The sequence below is a fragment of the Triturus cristatus genome, chromosome 8 (genome assembly GCF_964204655.1).
Source record: "Triturus cristatus chromosome 8, aTriCri1.1, whole genome shotgun sequence".
NCBI lineage: Eukaryota > Metazoa > Chordata > Amphibia > Caudata > Salamandridae > Triturus > Triturus cristatus.
Window position 1 is genome coordinate 1,269,741,650 of NC_140591.1, and position 21,100 is coordinate 1,269,762,749.

Below are 21,100 nucleotides of genomic sequence, written 5' to 3' on the forward strand. Positions count from 1 at the left end.
CTATTCAGGGTGGAGGGATCAAGCAGTTCCTCCCAGGCCTCTTTCCTCAAAAACTCCTTACGGGCAACAGTAATAGCCTTATATTCCTTTCTGCAGAGTTTTACAACCTCCCTGTTCCTCGGGGATGCTGACAGAGCGACCCTCAGATTACGTGCAGCGAGAGTGCAGTCATGACTGAACCATCTCGGGCCTGTATTAGGCCGAGTTTTATTAGGGACTGATCGAAACGCTGAGACCTTCTCCGAAATATTTTGATAAGCCTCTAGAACCAGCCTAGGATCACCCCCCCCATTCGTACAGACTTTAATATCCTCTGCACACCCTGCCGAGATATCCTTGTAGAGGACATCCGCAGACACCATAGACCATTTTAACCGCCTCTTCCCATCTGTTGTACCAAATCTACCTTGCTTAATGATCGTATTACCTTTTTTTGACCAAGGACATTTTAGACAGATTGTGAGAGGGTTGTGGTCACTAAATTCACTAAAAACAATGCAAAAAGAATCCACAAAAGATTGCATGGTCCGCGAAACAAGTATATGGCCTATAAAGGTACCCCTTCCATGCCCCTTAAAGGTAGGGGTATCAAAACGAAATAATGGGTCTTTTAATGACATAGCCAAAGAGAGGTCATAGTCATTCAAAAGGTCATTACACATTTCCCCTTCCTTTGTATGCTCCATATGGAGACACTCTGCACGATCACACAGCATTTCTGGTAAACACTTGTGCAATGGGTCTATACAAGGATGCAAATTAAAATCCCCCATGATCATGAGGTTATGGGCCACAATTTCCATAAAATTAGAAACAAAGGAATTTAAAAAATAAATATGATTCCTGCCAACACCATCATAAACAGCATTATAAAAATTCACCCGGCCTACAAGGACATTACCTCCAGTTAGAATTAGGCCCATTACACCTGTATGGTTTACTCCAATTCTTCGGACTTCACAGGGTATTAATATAGATACAAAAATTACAAGACCCCCCTTGGGCCTACCCCGCACAGATGGCACGGCTGGCACGAAGAAGGCCTTATACCCTTCTAGGAAGAGGTTGCAGCCCAGTTCCCAAGTCTCTTGTAGACAAATAATCGAAAATTGCTTGATGTAAGTCACCCAATTTACATCAGACATTTTGGCGGCAAGACCCGCAATATTCCAAGAGACTGCAAGACATCTCGGCATTATGCCTACCTGGTTATCTGGGTTTATAAATTCACCTGTAGCCCTAGTATCCTGAGCTGCAGGTGCCCCCCGTCAATCGCACAGCTCAAGACCGGATAACACTTCATACCTATTCTGTGTGTTTAGGTTCGACCCATATTGATAGTGACCTGCACTGGCGCTCCTATTAAACGCACCAGTGGGTCCACCTACACCACAGAGATTGGTAATGTTATGAGGAGGTTGGGTCTCTTGCACGAGAGTATAAGGTTCGAGCCCCCGCCTGGTTAAACTCTGTTGCGGTGATGGTTTGCACAAATGTGCATAAAAGTAACCCAAAGGGCGTACACAGATACTGTTCGTATTATATACCAGTGCAGAAGCTCTCAAGAGTACAGTTGCTACATGCTGGGGGTGTTTGAAATTTACAATTATACAGTCCCCAGACCCAGACTTTTTAGACGGCCCCACCCAATTTACACGCCGTACTGTCAATATCCGGTCAAAGTATGAAATCGGAAAACCGCAGTTTTTGTTAAGCCAAGACACTGTCTTGTTTTTCAGAGAGATAGGAGATTCATCATAAGGAGATGCAGGATGGGTACCACAAGGGGGGAAATTAGTCAGTACTGCCACAAACGGAGCACAATCTGGTGGTAAATTAAGATAACGATTGTGCCTCACGGATCTAGGAGCTCTACTGCTATAGGGGTTTATAGATGATTGTTGCTGCAAAACAGATTCCACAGGAATATCCAATTGGGTAGATGTTACAGATCCTGATGCAACTGCAACAACAGAGTCCCCCCTCCCATTGTTTTGCACATCATTAAGTTCAGCAATGTCTCTCCTTTTCCCACCAGAGTGTACAGTTCCACTAGGTAAGACAATCTCCTGAGATGGTAACAGACCACCCAGCCTTGTCACTTCCTTGGCTAGATTGTCAATCTTAATGGTTAATGGTTTAATGAGCTCCTCCATTTTTGCTATAAAAGAAGCTTCTAAGTTTTTTATAAGTGAGGCAATCAGATCAGAATTTAGATTTACTCCTTTACCATTACCATTGCCAATACCATTAGTGGCCGTGAATACAAAAGGGGTTGTTGTAGCAGGACTGATAATTGACTTACCAACCTTTTTTTTTTGGCTTAGAATTATTGTGTTTCCCATACTCCCTTTGAGTCCGCGTTCTGCATGATCTCAGATGCCTAATTTCAGGTTGGGTCTCATTCAGCACACCAATGTCTGGACTTAGCGACACCCGGGAGTCAAAATGAACCTCCGCCTCTACTGAAATGGGGGCTGGAGGGTCAGTAGGGATAACATCGCTCGTGTTGATTTCACAGTCTTGGGGCTGAGTAATAGGAGAATTTTCTGATAGTGTATCTTCTATCACAGTGCCTTTCCCCAGAGATACACGTCTATCATTATTAATCTGTGTTACTTTCCTGACCAGGAAATTATCTAGGGTAGCTGGACCTACCGTCACTTTATCGGTTTTTGATTTAACCATTGTGTCCAATAATAAGGTTAAACTTCCACCCAAGTACCCTAAAATCTACGCACTCACTGACAGGTCAATGAAAACAGAATCATACAATATATAAAGTGTCTTACATGCTCATAGTACGTTAGGGGTCCGATAAACACGATGTAAAGTACCTGGCCCAGCCCAGTCTCTTCAGGCCTCTGAGGGCCACAGAGGGCCCGCCCTTTGCCCGGGCTTAGCCCGGCGCGTCCCGCACGCGTCCCGCGAAGCGGGCCTCTGGGAGCTTTAAATCCGCCTCCTAGCGCTTGCGCCGCGTCAGAGCCACGCGCCGCCGCTGGTGCTGCCGGGAGTTGTGGTCCCGGGGCGGCGACGCGGAAGTTGGAGCTCCCTGATGCGGCGAGGACTGCCCCGGACTCTTGGCGGTGGCGGCGGAAGAAATGGCGTGGCGTGGCGTGATGCAGGTAAGTGTTCTGCTGCTGGCTGCTTTCCCCCCGCTCCGCCGGCCTCTGCGAGCTTTAAATCCGCCTCCTGGCGCTTGCGCCGCATCAGAGCCACGCGCCGCCACTGGTGCTGCCGGGAGTTGTGGTCCCGGGGCGGCGACGCAGAAGTTGGAGCTCCCTGATGCGGCGAGGACTGCCCCGGACTCTTGGCGGTGGCGGCGGAAGAAATGGCGTGGCGTGGCGTGATGCAGGTAAGTGTTCTGCTGCTGGCTGCTTTCCCCCCCGCTCCGCCGGCCTCTGCGAGCTTTAAATCTGCCTCCTGGCGCTTGCGCCGCGTCAGAGCCACGCGCTGCCGCTGGTGCTGCCGGGAGTTGTGGTCCCGGGGCGGCGACGCGGAAGTTGGAGCTCCCTGATGCGGCGAGGACTGCCCCGGACTCTTGGCGGTGGCGGCGGAAGAAATGGCGTGGCGTGATGCAGGTAAGTGTTCTGCTGCTGGCTGCTTTCCCCCCGCTCCGCCGGCCTCTGCAAGCTTTAAATCCGCCTCCTGGCGCTTGCGCCGCGTCAGAGCCACGCGCCGCCGCTGGTGCTGCCGGGAATTGTGGTCCCGGGGCGGCGACGCGGAAGTTGGAGCTCCCTGATGTGGCGAGGACTGCCCCGGACTCTTGGCGGTGGCGGCGGAAGAAATGGCGTGGCGTGGCGTGATGCAGGTAAGTGTTCTGCTGCTGGCTGCTTTCCCCCCGCTCCGCCGGCCTCTGCGAGCTTTAAATCCGCCTCCTGGCGCTTGCGCCACGTCAGAGCCACGCACCGCCGCTGGTGCTGCCGGGAGTTGTGGTCCCGGGGCGGCGACGCGGAAGTTGGAGCTCCCTCATGCGGCGAGGACTGCCCCGGACTCTTGGCGGTGGCGGCGGAAGAAATGGGGTGGCGTGGCGTGATGCAGGTAAGTGTTCTGCTGCTGGCTGCTTTCCCCCCGCTCCGCCGGCCTCTGCGAGCTTTAAATCCGCCTCCTGGCGCTTGCGCCGCGTCAGAGCCACGCGCCGCCGCTGGTGCTGCCGGGAGTTGTGGTCCCGGGGCGGCGACGCGGAAGTTGGAGCTCCCTGATGCGGCGAGGACTGCCCCGGACTCTTGGCGGTGGCGGCGGAAGAAATGGCGTGGCGTGATGCAGGTAAGTGTTCTGCTGCTGGCTGCTTTCCCATTTGTTTGGGTAAATGCCATGCCCTCATCATTAAAAAAAAAAATAATAATTTGCTACAGGCAAAAACGTTTTGGGAGGTCCTAAAAAACCACACTTACCATAGTATTACATAGCACTGAAGGGAGCTACTTTGTGTGTGGATCTGTTCCTTGTGAAAGAGTGGCATGCCGTAACCCGTAGTGAAGTCAGCCAATGGCTGAAGTGGGCTGATACATTTCCCCTTAATGCATGCTCGAGAGTGTGGAAGAAAAGTGTGAATTACACCAACCAGAGACTAATGGATGAAGTCTGGCTGAAACTCATTCAGGTAACTGTTATACACATCATTTTAATAAATCAAAAGGTCTTGCCTAACACAGACCTAAAGAAGTAAATCAGTCTGCCTTTAAAAAAGAAAAGTAAACAAGGAAAGAGAATGAAAGAAAGAAAGAAGGAAAGAGAGACGAAGGGAAGGGAAGAGAAGGGAACAGGGAAAGAGAAATTGTAAGAGAGAAGGAAAGAAAGGAGGAAATAAAGAGAAGGAAAGGGAGAAGAAAAGAAGGAAAGAAGCAGAGCTGCAAAGAAGGAAGGAAAAAGAAAGAAACAGAAGGAACAAAGGAAAGAAAGAATTAAAGGAAGAAGGAACAAATAAGAAAAGTGACTCAAAGAAAGAAAGCAAAGGATCAAAAGAAGGAAAGTAGGAATGAAAGGAAGCAAAGAAAGTAAAGAGAGAGCAAAAGAAAGAAGGAAATAAGACAGGGAAAGAAAAAGAAGGCAAGAAAGTAGGAAAGAGAAAGAATGAAAGAAAGAAATGAGGAAGGAAAGAAGGAAGGAAAGTAATTAGGGAGGAAAGGGAGAAAGAAGGCGAGTAAAAAGAGGATAACAATACAGAACAGTTTCAAAAGGACACAATCTGATCAGGTATGCTGTGAAATAGCTGTCAGAAGAGCAAAACACTCCAAAAGGAATTTACAAAAGCATTGGCAGGAGAAGGGATAGGATGAAGATTGAACTGCCATCAGCAGCGTCCTCTATTACATCAGGCTCTAAACCCAAAGGCAACACTTAAGTAATTATAAAGTATAATTAAAACATTGGCTCTGAAGGAAACTAGCTTGTGTGTGCATGTGCTCCTTGTGAGAGAGCAAAATTAAGTCACTCAAAGTGAACTTAACTAGTGGCTTAAGTAGGCTGACACACTGCTCCAGGCTATATGCTGTAGTGGATGGAAGCAAAATGTGAATTACCCAACAACAGACTAATAGATTAAGAGAGGTCACTGAAAACCCCTTATATGTAAGTGTATTATACATATTTTAGTCAAATCTAAAGTCATCATTAATATCGGACCTAAAAAGGATGAAGAATGAAAAGACGAAAGCTTTGTCAAAGTAAAGTGTTGGCCCACAACCCAGGCACTGAAGAGCTCTTCTTTTTAGTTGGATTTGCACAATTTATCAAGCAAAATGCCATCACTCACAGTGCAAAGATCCAATGGCGAAATGGACTGACACATTGCTTCCTGCTGTGGTGGACTGAAACAAAATGTAAACTACCATTGAACAGACCATGAAGGAAAAGGGCTTATTCCACCCCCCCACTCTTTTTATCAGCTTTTGCCTGTGCAATGCTTGTACTGTACTTATGAAATCTCTTGTAATGAAAAAAAATCTTAAAAGTGGCAAAGAGCTCGCCCATTACTTACATTTACTTGCAGTTGGATGGCACACATGTCACTCTCGTTTCCTTGCTTCTTATTGGATAGAACCTCCAGCGTCCTCTTGGGGCTCCATTTGTGTCTCTGCTGTCAAGCCTGGACCAAGTGCCGCTTCATGTCTGCGCATTCGCACCTGCAAAGGTGCTTATTTTTTATTTTGTGGTGTAGCACTCCATTAAAGTGCATCATATTGCAAGCTTTCGCTGCCAGCCCCCGCCTGCATTTGTTGTTGCTTGCCCTGTTCCCCCACTACCTCCCTCCTGTCATTGCTTGCCCCCAACCTTGTTTGTCCACAGATCTCTCCCGACCCAGTCACTGCTTTTCCCTTTGTTGCTTGCAGCTCCCCCATAACCGCCTCCAGCTGTCCTTTATTGCTTATTACTATCTTGTGTCTTTCTCATAAAGTCATCAAAATCTAGCCGTCTATGCATTTAATTTTTAAGCGCGTTAGGTAACTGTAGAGCGCTATGCTCTTACTTTCGCTGTCTCAACACTGACCGTCCCATGGTGCTTTTTATTTACTTTGAGCTCACACTGCTGTGCAACATCTTTAAAACATTGACATCGGCAATAGGTCTCTCCTAGGCGAAACGTTTTTTGCTTTTCCAATGCTTGTTTATTGATTTTTTTTGGATTTTTTTATTTTTTATAAATATTACATGAGGCTGGCGAGACAACTTAAAGCTATTACTGGGTTAGACCTAAAATGACAAGTTGTGTACTTCACTAACATTATCGATGGTATCAGAAGTGAAGAACAAATCTAAGATGACCAATATAAAATGTCTCCTGTTTTCTATCGGCTAGATGTGACTTTTGTATGTCTTGCACGGCTGCTTTTGTCTCATAGAGTAGGCAAGAGCTTAATTGGCAACATGGATGTGTCTACTCTTGCCAGATGCTGCTTACTGAACACTTTATCTGTAACCTTTCGTTGCACATAAATTCCTAACCTGGAAAGATTTCTGCCGAATTCTTCCATCTTAAAACTGTGTTTTTTAATATAGAAGAGCACTGGCCACACTTTTTTTTTTTTACAGGAAACTGGAACAGTGCTGTGTTTTTAGACATTAATAATAGCTTTTCACTCTAGAAGAGGTTAATTCTGGCACAAATTACACATCCTGGCACTGCTTTTCCTTGCATAAAAAGCTCTTCAACTCCTCATCCGAAATTAATGTGAATTTAAAGCAGATGGGATTAGAGAGCGACCATAATTGTATATTAGCCTTTAATTCATACTCCGCCGTACCATGCTGCCTCCTGGTTTGTTTATTTCAGCTTGGTAACCATTTTGCATAGCTATGACAAGCAAGGCGGGTTTGATTCCCAGTCTTTCCTCTCTGCAGTAGATTGCTGCCATTGATCATTAAAGCAGGGTCCACCGAAAACTATCTCCTGTTTGTGCCCGCTGTCAGTTGTAGGACCTACCCTAATATTCATGACATGAGAATTGAATTATATACTTGCGTTCTGGACTCAAGTCACAAGGAATGTGAATGCTATTAAGTCATTTGTTGCAGCTATTATGTTTGCAACTCCTTCATTGTTTTCTGGCATGCAGCGACAAGCATGATCCCGGTGGATCCCCAAACTGCATTGGCCTTCTTTGCAATTTGGTCTCCAGTATCTACACTCTTGCAGTTTTTGGACTAAGAATGAAGCAAACCAGTTAGTGGCTTCCTTCAACAGTCCTGCCACCTTGGAAATATGACGGTCGAGGAGGTCACAGGGTGATGACAAATCCAACAAGATTAACCTGGTTAAGTCTCCTTGATCCATGATTTTCTGCGGGGAAGATTTCACGTCCAAACGATGAGCTCTGTTACATGATTTGGGAGGAAGCCCGACTGCCTGAGATAAAGCTTATAATTATTTTCTAGATGTAGTTGGATTGTTGCACCGTTTTCAGTCATTTTAAGTAAGAATAGTAGGTTAGAAATTGGACTATAGTTTTTCAGGTTTGCTCCATTCAAGAAGGGCTTTTTGTTGTAGTAATGTATGCCCTCTTTACATTTTTGGTGATCCCATCTGAGTGAAATTGTTTGTTCACAATTTGTGTTATGGGAGCCTCTTCTGAGCTACGTGTATTAATGATATTTGAAGGACAGGGATGCCCCAAACAGAGTTCATGCTTCCCATAATTTTTTTGATTGCATGAAATGTGACGTCTCGAACGGAGCTGTTGCCTTTAGCAAGCCTCAGGATAGATGCGTCTTCAGCTGTTCAGGATTCATTTGTGATTTTAACAGTACTATTTATAATTGACTGTCTGGAGTTTGTGATTTTTTACTCAAAGTATTAAAATAGTTATTCACACCCCTCGTACTGTCTTTCGGTCAATCACTCAATCAGTGATAAACTTTATTTGATTTTTGATAAAAGTGGACATCTCGTTAAATAGCAGCAATATGACACAATAAACATACATCAGTTAAAAATACGTACACCGGCTAGAAGTTTAAGAGGACTTACTAAAAATGCATATAGCAAGCAATTTGTAATGAAACAATAACTAAAATAACCAGCATTGACCTAGTAAGACTTGAACTTAGAGTAAATGTAAATGTAAATGTAAGGAGATTTCTAGAGCGCATGGCTGCCCTTGAGCGTCCCAGCGCTAGAAGATGCGACAGCGAGTTCAACCGATAGCGAAGCAGATGGTTATGGGAACAGCCATGTCTTTAGTGACTTTCTAAAGGGAAGCAGATTGTGTTGGGCCCGCAGGTCAGGCGGAAGGGAATTCCAAAGCTTGGACGCATGAAAGGAAAAACGTCGACCTCCTGAACGAGCTTTCCTTATCTTGGGAATTTGAATCAGATGGGCGTGCGAGGATCGGAGGATTCTGGTAGTGGTATATGGAACCACAAGGTCTTTTAATATGGACGGCGCTTTTCCCTGGACGATTTTGTGGGTTAGGCACATAGCCTTAAAATGTACCCTTTGCTCAACGGGCAACCAGTGTAAGGTTCTAATCGCTGGTTTGGCAGAGCAGCGGGTCTTAGTGTTTGTGAGAATCCGGGCAGCGGCGTTTTGCACCACCTGTAGTCTGGCAATCACTTTTTTTGGAGCCCCGAGATAAAGAGCATTACCATAATCCAATCTTGAAAGGATAAGACCCTGTAAGAGGAGTTTCCTTGATTGGAATGGGAGCAAGGGAAGAATCTTACGGGTGGTGCGTAGGAGACCAAGGCATATTCCAGCCGTTTTTCTTGCCTGGGTGCTTAAGGTGAGATTTTGATCAAGCCAGATCCCCAAGCTTTTAATTTCAGCTTTGGGGATTGGAGGTGCGCCCATGCATGGAGGCCATAGAGACTCCGGCCGGAAATGGGATTGGTTGCCTATCACCATAATCTCCGTTTTGTCGCCATTAAGTTTTAGGTGGGATAGGTTCATCCAGCTGACTATGTCCCTCAGGCAGGAGTGCAGATCTATTTCGGGTTTATCCTGCCGGCTGAGGGAGACAACCAGCTGGGTGTCATCCGCGTAGGTCAGAAGTTTAATACCATACGGGACGACAATACCTTCTAATGGCGACATATACACGTTGAAGAGCGTAGGGCTTAAAGATGAGCCCTGAGGTACTCCGCAGTGTATAGGTGTCTCCTTGGAGAGGAAATCACCCTCCGCCACCTGGAAAGATCGATTGTCCAGAAATGACTTTAGCCACATCAGGGCCGAGCCAGAGATACCAAGGTCATGGAGTCTCTGGGCCAGGATACTGTGGTTGACGGTGTCGAAGGCCGCACTGAGGTCCAGAAGGATCACTGCCACTGATCCTCCTGTGTCGATGATTTTTCTCGCCTCTTCGACAACCGCCACCATCGCTGTTTCCGTACCCTGGCCGGGGCGGAATCCTGTCTGTGTAGATTTTAGCAATTTGTTGCTTTCCAGGAAATTTGATAGCTGACTGTTGATGAACTTTTCAGCTATCTTACTCACGCATGGGAGCAGGGAAATAGGTCTGAAGCTGGCGAAGTTATTCGGGTCAAGATTAGGCTTTTTTAGTAAGGCCTTGACAATCGCTTTCTTCCAGCTTGGTGGGACACAGCCGCTTTCAATGGATGCGTTTATCAAACTCACCATGGGCGCCAGAATGGTGGGGGTGACTTGTTTAAGATGTCTGACTGGTGCTGGATCAAGCGGGGAGCCGCTTTTAAGGGATTGGAGGATGGGCCGCAAGGTTACCTCACAAATGGGAAGGAACATATCAAGTTCTATGTGTGAATTCTGAGTCTGCTCTGAATGAGTGGATGCCGGATCGTTGGGAGGAAGTGGGGGAAGATGAAGGAGGATGTTTTGAATCTTTTGGTCAAAAAACGCAGCTAATTCATTGCAGTGGTTATCCGGGAAATTGAATGTTAGAGGTGGCTCTGGAGTTTTTAAAAGTTTTTTCATGATTTGAAAGGTTTCTCTTGACGAACAGGATGCCTTGCTAATTTTATCATTGAAAAAAACTGTTTGCGCGTTTTTGAGGGCTTTTTTGTAGATAAGAATAGCTCCTTTGTATTCCCTTTTGCTGTTAGGATCAAAGTCTTTCCTCCATATTCTTTCTGCTCTCTTGCAGGTTTTTTTCAGGAGGCGGATCTCATGGGAGAACCACGGAGAGGAGGCTTTTTTCCTAGGTTTTAAATGCGGTTTTTTAGGCAAAACGGCATCGAGGGAATTTCCAATCCAGGACCTAAACCGTACGTCCGCAGAGTGCGGATTACTATCGGGCCGTGGCCTGGTGCGTTCTAGTACATGCATCCATTTATCCCGGTCAAGTTTCGGCCAGGGGCGAGAAAGTCTGCCCGGTGCTTGATTGGGCAGAGCGTAGGTCTTAATCTGCAGGCTGAAAGGAATAAGTCGGTGATCGGTCCAGGGCACTGGTATCGGTATTCCCACCCTAAGATCAGGGAAATTGCAGAAAATAGGATCCAGCAGGTGTCCAAGATTATGCGTGGGAAAATGTAGATGGTTTAATAGATGAAATTGATGGGCAGCAAGATCTGAAATCAAGTCAGCGGCCGTGGCATCCTTGGTGTTATCAAACTGAACATTAAGGTCCCCTAAAATTAGGAAATTGGGTCGAGTGCTAGCCAGGGCCACGGAGCATTCCAAGAGTGAATTATGGAACTGTCCCATGGATCCTGGTGGACGATAAATGAGGACTCCTGAAAGGGAGTTACAAGGGGAAATTTGAATAGTGAAATGGATGTTTTTACAATCCGTCATTGGGCTATCGAGAAATCTGCACGAGAAGAAGTCTTTAAAAATGACGGCTATTCCCCCTCCCCTGCCCTTCGGGCGGTTCAGATGTTGTATGGAAAAACCTTGGGGCAATGCCTGCACGATATCCGCATCTGAATCGGGGGCGAGCCATGTTTCAGTAAGAAACAGAATCTCTAGATGATGTTCTTCAATAAGCAGATGTATTTCGTGGGCATGTTTGGGGAGTGATCTGCAATTCAGCAGAGCCATATTTATAGTCGTCTGAGGGTTGTTCTCGTTTATCGAGGGGGTAAAGTTAAAGGGACAGTGGGGGCAGTTAGTACAGTGAGAATCTGGTCTCAATAAGTGTGAACCTGCGTGTATAAGAGGCTGGTTGAGATGATGTAGGTGGTCTCTGGAGTATGTAAGCCTTGAATTCTCGCCAGTGCCTTGCTCCTGGCTCGGTCTGGCGCAGACGGGCTTACCTCTGGCGCACCTCCGGAGCGCCACCGGCGCGCCCGCTGCGCTCGTCCGCTGCGCTGCCGGAAGAGGCACATGATTTATAATTACGGATGTAGGAGGAAGAGGGCGTGGCCTCACTGCACGCCGGAATGGCGTCTGCGCTCGACTCCTCTGCACAGCCTGACCAGGTGAGCCTAATGCCCAGGATCAAAGTGCCAGGAGGGGGGGGGAATGTGAGGATAAGCACAGAAAATACGTGACTCTCAAAGTTTTTTTTAAAAAGTTTCACAACACACACTTTCCCGGCTTTCCGCCTCAGGAAAACTCGCAACCATCGACCGGCGCTTGTGGTCGGTACCTTAAGTATGTTAGGTGATGGGCGTGGCCTAAACAGGGGCGTCGCCTCCAGAAAGGGGCGTGGCCTCACTGCACGCCGGAATGGCGTCTGCGCTCGACTCCTCTGCACAGCCTGACCAGGTGAGCCTAATGCCCAGGATCAAAGTGCCAGGAGGGGGGGGAATGTGAGGATAAGCACAGAAAATACGTGACTCTCAAAGTTTTTTTTAAAAAGTTTCACAACACACACTTTCCCGGCTTTCCGCCTCAGGAAAACTCGCAACCATCGACCGGCGCTTGTGGTCGGTACCTTAAGTATGTTAGGTGATGGGCGTGGCCTAAACAGGGGCGTCGCCTCCAGAAAGGGGCGTGGCCTCACTGCACGCCGGAATGGCGTCTGCGCTCGACTCCTCTGCACAGCCTGACCAGGTGAGCCTAATGCCCAGGATCAAAGTGCCAGGAGGGGGGGGAATGTGAGGATAAGCACAGAAAATACGTGACTCTCAAAGTTTTTTTAAAAAGTTTCACAACACACACTTTCCCGGCTTTCCGCCTCAGGAAAACTCGCAACCATCGACCGGCGCTTGTGGTCGGTACCTTAAGTATGTTAGGTGATGGGCGTGGCCTAAACAGGGGCGTCGCCTCCAGAAAGGGGCGTGGCCTCACTGCACGCCGGAATGGCGTCTGCGCTCGACTCCTCTGCACAGCCTGACCAGGTGAGCCTAATGCCCAGGATCAAAGTGCCAGGAGGGGGGGGGAATGTGAGGATAAGCACAGAAAATACGTGACTCTCAAAGTTTTTTTAAAAAGTTTCACAACACACACTTTCCCGGCTTTCCGCCTCAGGAAAACTCGCAACCATCGACCGGCGCTTGTGGTCGGTACCTTAAGTATGTTAGGTGATGGGCGTGGCCTAAACAGCGGCATCGCCTCCAGAAAGGGGCGTGGCCTCACTGCACGCCGGAATGGCGTCTGCGCTCGACTCCTCTGCACAGCCTGACCAGGTGAGCCTAATGCCCAGGATCAAAGTGCCAGGAGGGGGGGGAATGTGAGGATAAGCACAGAAAATACGTGACTCTCAAAGTTTTTTTAAAAAGTTTCACAACACACACTTTCCCGGCTTTCCGCCTCAGGAAAACTCGCAACCATCGACCGGCGCTTGTGGTCGGTACCTTAAGTATGTTAGGTGATGGGCGTGGCCTAAACAGGGGCGTCACCTCCAGAAAGGGGCGTGGCCTCACTGCACGCCGGAATGGCGTCTGCGCTCGACTCCTCTGCACAGCCTGACCAGGTGAGCCTAATGCCCAGGATCAAAGTGCCAGGAGGGGGGGAATGTGAGGATAAGCACAGAAAATACGTGACTCTCAAAGTTTTTTTAAAAAGTTTCACAACACACACTTTCCCGGCTTTCCGCCTCAGGAAAACTCGCAACCATCGACCGGCGCTTGTGGTCAGTACCTTAAGTATGTTAGGTGATGGGCGTGGCCTAAACAGGGGCGTCGCCTCCAGAAAGGGGCGTGGCCTCACTGCACGCCGGAATGGCGTCTGCGCTCGACTCCTCTGCACAGCCTGACCAGGTGAGCCTAATGCCCAGGATCAAAGTGCCAGGAGGGGGGGGGGAATGTGAGGATAAGCACAGAAAATACGTGACTCTCAAAGTTTTTTAAAAAAGTTTCACAACACACACTTTCCCGGCTTTCCGCCTCAGGAAAACTCGCAACCATCGACCGGCGCTTGTGGTCGGTACCTTAAGTATGTTAGGTGATGGGCGTGGCCTAAACAGGGGCGTCGCCTCCAGAAAGGGGCGTGGCCTCACTGCACGCCGGAATGGCGTCTGCGCTCGACTCCTCTGCACAGCCTGACCAGGTGAGCCTAATGCCCAGGATCAAAGTGCCAGGAGGGGGGGGGAATGTGAGGATAAGCACAGAAAATACGTGACTCTCAAAGTTTTTTTAAAAAGTTTCACAACACACACTTTCCCGGCTTTCCGCCTCAGGAAAACTCGCAACCATCGACCGGCGCTTGTGGTCGGTACCTTAAGTATGTTAGGTGATGGGCGTGGCCTAAACAGGGGTGTCGCCTCCAGAAAGGGGCGTGGCCTCACTGCACGCCGGAATGGCGTCTGCGCTCGACTCCTCTGCACAGCCTGACCAGGTGAGCCTAATGCCCAGGATCAAAGTGCCAGGAGGGGGGGGAATGTGAGGATAAGCACAGAAAATACGTGACTCTCAAAGTTTTTAAAAAAAGTTTCACAACACACACTTTCCCGGCTTTCCGCCTCAGGAAAACTCGCAACCATCGACCGGCGCTTGTGGTCAGTACCTTAAGTATGTTAGGTGATGGGCGTGGCCTAAACAGGGGCGTCGCCTCCAGAAAGGGGCGTGGCCTCACTGCACGCCGGAATGGCGTCTGCGCTCGACTCCTCTGCACAGCCTGACCAGGTGAGCCTAATGCCCAGGATCAAAGTGCCAGGAGGGGGGGGGAATGTGAGGATAAGCACAGAAAATACGTGACTCTCAAAGTTTTTTTAAAAAGTTTCACAACACACACTTTCCCGGCTTTCCGCCTCAGGAAAACTCGCAACCATCGACCGGCGCTTGTGGTCGGTACCTTAAGTATGTTAGGTGATGGGCGTGGCCTAAACAGGGGCGTCGCCTCCAGAAAGGGGCGTGGCCTCACTGCACGCCGGAATGGCGTCTGCGCTCGACTCCTCTGCACAGCCTGACCAGGTGAGCCTAATGCCCAGGATCAAAGTGCCAGGAGGGGGGGGAATGTGAGGAGAGTCACAATACTAACAAGAAGAACATCAGACACAAAACAGGAAACAAAAAAGCACAGTTTGGGTGTAGCTAGAAGCTGTAAATAGAGATGTTCAGATCTAATCTGTCTGAATTATTCAGAAATGAAAAGCGACCATATATATTTATGGCAAATAATAAAAAACTTCAGGCAAATAAGTACTACATGCATGGTGCCCCAACTCGAGATGGTATTACAGCTGCAGGAATGCAGGTTAGATGGTTTAAACTAGATTGCCTTCGGGAGCAGGAGCTGATGGAATATGACCAGCCTCAGAAATGTCAAGAGGCTGCGATGCTGATTAGGCATGTCCAGGAGGAGATAAGGCTCGATCCCGCTGACCGATTTAACAATGTCACACTTGCGCATAGCCTGCTTTGTTAAAGCAGGATTATCCTGATTGGCTGGCAACCTCTGGGAGAAAGCCTGCTTAACCCACGCAAGATCATTTTTCACTAAGTCCTTAGGATTGGGAAATAAACCTGGTTTCTCTAGGTCATAAAAGTTTTCTAAATGTATTGCAACCACAGCATCTGAGCTAAGTTGTCTAATAGTAGACAATCCTGAAGAATGAGCCTATTAAAATGTAGGTCCTCCTTATACCATACAGAACACCAGAGTAAAAGTGGGGGGATACGAATAAAGTCTGTAATAAAAGACATGTCCAATTCTTCGTGGATAATTTCAGCGGAAATTCCCTGTTCCACGGCCAATACATTTCCCAGGAACTTATTTTCAATTACCTGGACATGATCAATAATTCCAGTGCGTCTGTCAAAGTCATGTAGCCCAGAAATGGCCATATGTTAAATCCCCACATTTTTTCGTAATTAAAGGTTTCCAGATAAGACCCGAGTTAAGTAGCAGTCCCAGGTAAGAAGTATGTCCCACTCTAGTAAAAACCTGACACTTTGGTATTGGCATCCGAGCCCCCTTTCTGCCATTCACCCTATGTTTGTCTCAGCTTAGCTTTATGATTCTTAAATCTTTTGAAAATCATTCATTGTTTTCCTTTATACTGGATTTACTTGCTTTTTTTCTGCACAACATATTTGTAAACAAAGTCAGCGAGAACTTTATATTAGGCGTCTAGTTGCATTATGCTCAGCATTACCTTTAAACTTAACTCAACAGGATTGACCTTTACATTTTCTTCTAAATTATCTAAAGTTAATTTTGAAATTCCTCATTATTTTATTCTTCGACCAGTTAACTTTATAGGTGTACAACTTTCTAATTAGTATTAGTGACTAGTACTTCATGCCCTATTTCTCCTTCCTGTATTTGGCACCCATGTACCTACATTTACATAGGCCACACAGATCAACAAGTTAAAGCAGGTATTGGCCAACATCGCAGCAGAATTAAGTGCAAACTGATGAATTCTCCCCTGGTGCAGGACTACTGAGAGAAGACCCATACTGCTGAAGGTATCAAATGGCAGGTTACTGATGTGGCTCAACTACCGGAGAGGGGAGGTGACATCTCGCTAATGCTGCAAAGATTGGAATGCGAACAGATTATGACATGTAATTCAATAGAGAGGGGACTAAACTCGATAGAAGAATGGCACACTTATGTGTGATCAGCAAGAGACTGAAACATTTTACAAAAGACTCAAATTTGCTTACAACACGAACACCTTTCTGAGTATGGATTAGGACTTTTGGACAAAAAGATGACACTATACTGTTTGTTGAGAGAGTCTTTGACGACTTCCTTTTGTTTGTTCACATTGTACATATTCTGGAGCAATGGATGATTTAGTGTGATCGAAATTTTATTTCAACAATTCCTTCCGCTTCCTCCCTCCACCAGAAGAATTAATTGGTAAAGGATAACCTCTTGTCACTGTAGGTGTCACACTGTTTAGGATGTATTAATGCATCGCTCATTGGTATACTGTTAGCGATCATACGTTTTTGTCTTATTCCGTTTTTATAATTTTAACTTTGAATTTTTATTACAAAGGACTGATTTGTCAGGCCCCATTTGATATACTGACATTTACCATAATCAGCGGCTGAGTCCTCCATCATTAGCATCATCTAAGCACATGCGCTCACAGATTTTTTAATTGCCTGTATTATTATTTTACAATCTACAATTTTTGTTATTATTGTTTCATAATATTCTTTTTCTCTAGAAATATTGTATCCTTTCCTTTTTGTTAGGCTGAATTGTCAGGCCCCTCAAGGACCATGAATGTTACCACGGTTAGTGGTCCAGCCTTCCGTCGTTTTGGGGCACTGACGGTTTACATGCCAGAGCACATGTGCGGGCCTCACCTCTATCGCGAGGCTCTAAACTAAATAGCATGGGCACTCGGCCCGTACTGCAGACTGGAAACTGACGCCAACAAGTTATTACACCCTGGTTCTCACTGGTTGCCGTACACTCACTCGGCAGCTTCACTCTTGACTAGAATACTCCTGCCTAAAAAAGAGGGTGAGTTTAAAATTATTGGTTCAACTTTTCCTAAGAGTATCTTATTGGCAACTACTTATGGACTACAATACTCTTGTTTAGGTACTGATCACCCTTGCAGTGAGTACACACATCAAAGTCACAGGTTTGACTATCACGTTCTTTCACCGAATTTTGACCGTAATGATTGAAATTCCTTGGCCAATGCATGTAACCACACAATAAATACTTATACAATTCCATTGTCTCTCTGGCCGCCCCAATTCATTTTCACTATCCATTTCAGATGTCCAATGCATCTTTCTGTCTTGCTGAGACCCCGGTATCATGTTGAGGGTCGAAACATTGTCGACGCATAAAATACACAAAGAAATTGGATATTGGCCTAACAGTTGCTTAATAACCTTGTTGTTTGTTTAAAACACACACAAAGATTATGTTTATATTTCACCTTCACTTGTCTTGTGAAACAATGGTCTCTGTTTTTCTTTGCCACTGGGGCACACTGCACTTTTAGAAGAAAATATATTGTGGTATCCATTGATTTATGTAAAATGAGCTACTTTTGATATATGGTGGTCTGGAGACTCAATTATTTCTTTGAAATAATTGTGTACAGTCAAGCTGACTGGTAAATGAAGAATGAATTGAATGATACCAGTGAGAAACACTGCGATTGAGGAAGTGTTAATAGCTCAGGTTCCCATAGGTTTAAGGGGCGGATCTTGTTTCACAGTGCTGTTTTCTCCAGCGACAGGATTTTTAAAAGGCGTCATAGTGTAGACGGAGCCTATTGCACAACAGCTAGACATGGCCCAAAACTGATAAACAATTCAGTCTGTTAGAAAATGATTACACCCACTTTGCTTAAAAGACGTTTCCTACTCCCCAGGTAAGCTTCTGAGTCGTTTGGAGGAACTTGCTTATTCCAGTTGAGATGGAATGCATAATTAAGTTTGCGCTGTTAGTGTGATTATCTTTACTACTGTAGCCATTTTGTGAAGAGAGATTGTATCATAAACATTGTGCCGTCAGTCAGTATATCATTTACTTGGACTGTGTGTTCTCACAATATATAACTTTATGCATACAGTGTCCTGTCTTTTGTTAGAAATGTTGCCACATATCCAGTCATTGCATGTGATGGGATCTTTTCCTACTCGATGCTATAATAATTGCAATAATTATTTTCAACAGAAAGCTGTTGCAAACATTGGCAGCCCAGTAGTTGTAGTCATGCCTTCTTTAACAGTAAATCCATAACCGGGTTCAGTATTGAAACACAGAATCAAATAAAAGCGTGTTGTCCATAACTCAATGTGCTTAGTGAGTTTTTATAGGGTTTATTGCAAAGTGAGTCGCTTGTGAAGTGTAAATTTACCTTACAATCTAAAACGTTGCCAGAATCAAGAATGGTGCTTTGGGTGCCAACTAGTAACGTGAGTCATCTAACGCGAATAAAGGTTGGAATTTTAAAAAGAAGTGAGAATAATTAGTGAGAAACTTTTAAGAAAGAATATGTTTATTTTGTATAAAATGAAATTAGTTCGAAAACGAAGGGAGTTCATCCATAAAATGTAAACCCTTCCCCCAATCCTGACGGTAACTTTTTAGCTTTTTTCATAACTCCTAAAAGTAACCCATAATTTGGACCCCTTTACCTTAAACTTACCTCTAACTCTAACAATGACCTTATGCTCTGAACTATTCTTTATTCTTTCCCTAGGTTAAGGACATTCCCATAACTATCCATAACCTTTACTATGTACTTCGCCCAGCACCAACTCTGACCCTCCCTACCTACTCCCTTATACCCAAGAGTAATCCTAGTTTCTGAACTTTACCTTACCTTAACTCTAGCCCTAGTTGACAGACTATCCCTTTCCTTCTATGAACCTTGCTTAAGGATTTCTCCCAACTTTATCCTAACGCAATCTCCGTCACTAACACCATCCTTCCTGTAACGTTAACCCTTTTCTTCTATGACCCAAAAGAATCTCATGGTGCCAGTTGGTGCCCCACACACTTGGTCAGAGGTGGGAGAAGTGCTGCTATGGTATTCTGGAAAAGCAGCAAAGTGAGGATAAAGAGTGTTGGTATGGAATAGATTTGAGAAGTACATTCAGTCACTGTTTTTACCAGACTAGTACTTTACGTATTGATAGCAATATATTAATTGGATAGGAATGGTAAGTTAGGCAAGTGTGTAAGCAAATAACTATTTCTGAGTGAATCTATATAAGAACAGTTAAAAATTAGCTGGTGATGCTCTACCTGAGTGCTTCTAGGAATGCTCTATGTCACGATTTCCTGTTCGCAAGATTTGTGAAGTGCCACTTTGTCCTCTGCTCACTGTCGTAACAAAAGTTGAGGGGGCCCCCCTGCAAGGTACATGGAGGGGCCCCCGTTACAGATTGAATCCGGAGCTCTCAGGACTGACTACTGTGCTGAGGGGGCCCCCTGAAGCTCGGGTCCCCCCGCACCGCTGGGGATGCGGACGCCTGTGTTACGCCACTGCCTCTGCTCATTCTTATGTATATAATTATTGCTTTGACTTGGATAGATGAGATTCATCCTGTTTCAGTAGGGCTGTTCTCCAGTCCTTTTGTCAATAGGTTCAACCATGTCCTCGACTCATTTCCTAGACTGATGCTTTGGTAGCGATTCACGTAAGAAGTCTGTGGGAGTATAGACAGGCATTAGAACAAGGTAATTACTTTCAGTAATGCTCTCTCTGATACATAGTTTGGTGCCCACAGATTCCTTATTGACCTCCTGCCTCCCCTTTAGAGGGGAGTTTGATTGACTTCTTGCGGTAATTGCCATTCATGTTCCTTAAGCAACTTCTCCACCTGTTTAGGGTGTGGAAATCAGATTTGAACAGACAACACTGGGACTGTTCCCTGTTGAGCAGTATCCCTCAGGAACAGAATGTGTGTAACTTTTTTATACAACTTAATTGTTAGCTGTGTCTACGAGCCCAACGAAAAACATGCATTCTAAGTAAAAGGTAAAAGAGTTGGAATAAGACTGCTTCAAATTTGAAAGTACCTTTGGTAAGTTAGCTGTTTTAGTAATGTTTTAAAACCATACAACCTCTTTTTCAAATGTGAAACAAGTAGTTGACATGGCTTTGATTTTTATTTTTAAATTTGGCTCCTTTCTAGGTCTCATCTACAGACAGCTTTAACTGTCTATTGTTGAAGACCTATAGGCTCTAATACATTAAAACAGTGGTTCTTAAACTTTTTACTTCTGTGGACCCCCACTTAGTCATTAATGGAATTTGGAGACCCACACTGAATCATGACTGAAATCCAGGGACCTTCACTGACTCATTAATAGAAGCTGAGGACCCTGGCGTGAACAATTTCGATGATTTGGGCCTCAAAACAATAAACAACAATACAGAAACAAACATTCATCAAACAAATAAACAAAATATGAAATAATTTCTTTAATTCACAAACACATATCAAGAGTGTACTTCTAATGGGGCGTTTGGTGATTTTCAGAATCCAACTGAGGCCACCCATTGTCCAAGCTACATTCTGTTTGATGCATTTGCACTGCTCCCACAAATTAATCTGAGGACATCAACTTAATTTTTAGCCTTCAATTTCAAATTCCTTCACATTTATGGAAGGTTTTACATTTTGCTATTTTATTTGCATACACTAGCTTAAACTGTTAAAATTATTTCATTTTCGAAGCAGTTTCAGACCCCCTAAGTAGGTTCCGTGGTCCCTCAGGGATTCCCGGACCACAGGTTAAGAAATGCTGTATTAAAATATGTACACCAAGAGGGCTTTGTGTCCGATCCTTGTTCTTGATTAGATGGCTTTTTGTTTATCTCACTTATTTGATGACCTTCCTTTGTGTTGTTTGTGT

At 45.6% G+C, this 21,100-nt stretch overlaps 1 long non-coding RNA gene across 1 annotated transcript in view; it reads right to left on the reverse strand.

Moving 5' to 3' along the window:
* The window catches only part of LOC146805704 (uncharacterized), a 127,703-nt gene that overhangs the window by 89,970 nt on the left and 16,633 nt on the right, over positions 1–21,100 (reverse strand). Inside the window, exon 2 of the long non-coding RNA XR_014967495.1 lies at positions 5,981–6,125. This is a non-coding gene — a long non-coding RNA (uncharacterized LOC146805704). The remainder of the gene's footprint in view (positions 1–5,980; positions 6,126–21,100) is intronic.